Source organism: Octopus bimaculoides, chromosome 2, assembly GCF_001194135.2.
Source record: "Octopus bimaculoides isolate UCB-OBI-ISO-001 chromosome 2, ASM119413v2, whole genome shotgun sequence".
NCBI lineage: Eukaryota > Metazoa > Mollusca > Cephalopoda > Octopoda > Octopodidae > Octopus > Octopus bimaculoides.
In genome coordinates, this window is record NC_068982.1 from 41,110 (window position 1) to 42,061 (window position 952).

A 952-nucleotide genomic window follows, 5' to 3' on the forward strand; every position below is an offset into this window, starting at 1 on the left:
ATATATATATATATATATATATATATATATATATATACAAGGGTTGGACAAAATAATGGAAACACCTAGCATCATAATTTTGAAATATCTATAAAACTGTCAAAACCTTGTTTATTTTTGTTTTTTTTAAATTTATTATTAGTGTTGCTTAATATGTTTTGCTAAAATTGTTGTTTCTTTTCAGATATCATCAGGAAAAGGTAATTAAAATTCATTAAAACGACAGATCTATCAGACTTACAAAGAGGTCAAATTGTTGGTGTTCGTATGGCAGGTGCTAGCGTAATGAAAACAGCTGAAATGTTTGTTGTATCAAGAAGTATTATCTCAAAAGTAATGACAGCTTTTGAGAAAGAGGGAAACACTTTCAGATAGGGCCTGTCAGACTCATATGCAAATTGTTAAAAAGGATCACAAAAGTACAGCTCCCCAAATTACTGCAGAGCTTAATGACTACCTCGAGAACCTAGTTTCCACAAAAACTGTTCGCCGGGAATTGCACAAAGCTGGATTTCACAGGAGGGCTGCAATCAGAAAACAACTACTTGCAAAAACAAACATTGCATAGCATTTAGTGTGGACTAAAAACCTACAGAATTGGTCCCTAGAATAGTGGAAGAATGTTATTTTCTTGAATGAGTCATCCTTTACCTTATTTCTGACCACAGGCCAAGTATACGTGTGGAGACACCCAAAAGAAGCATTTGACCCAAACTGCCTTCTTCCAACTGTTAAACATGGAGGAGGATCTGTGATGATTTGAGGGGCTATATCTTGGAAATCTGCAAGCCCAATGGAAGAATTAATAGTCAAGACTATTTAAGCATTTTATCTGATCAAATTCATCCTATGGTTGCAGAACTGTTTCCGGAGGGAAACACAATCTTTCAGGATGATAATGCACCAATTCACACAACTAAAGTTGTTACTAAATAGCACGAGGAACATTCTA

The 952-nt window shown here is 34.7% G+C and overlaps 1 protein-coding gene across 3 annotated transcripts in view; it reads right to left on the reverse strand.

Moving 5' to 3' along the window:
* Positions 1-952, reverse strand: part of LOC106870756 (nicotinamide/nicotinic acid mononucleotide adenylyltransferase 1) — a 38,951-nt gene that overhangs the window by 22,353 nt on the left and 15,646 nt on the right. The gene's annotated exons all lie outside the window — the stretch shown is intronic.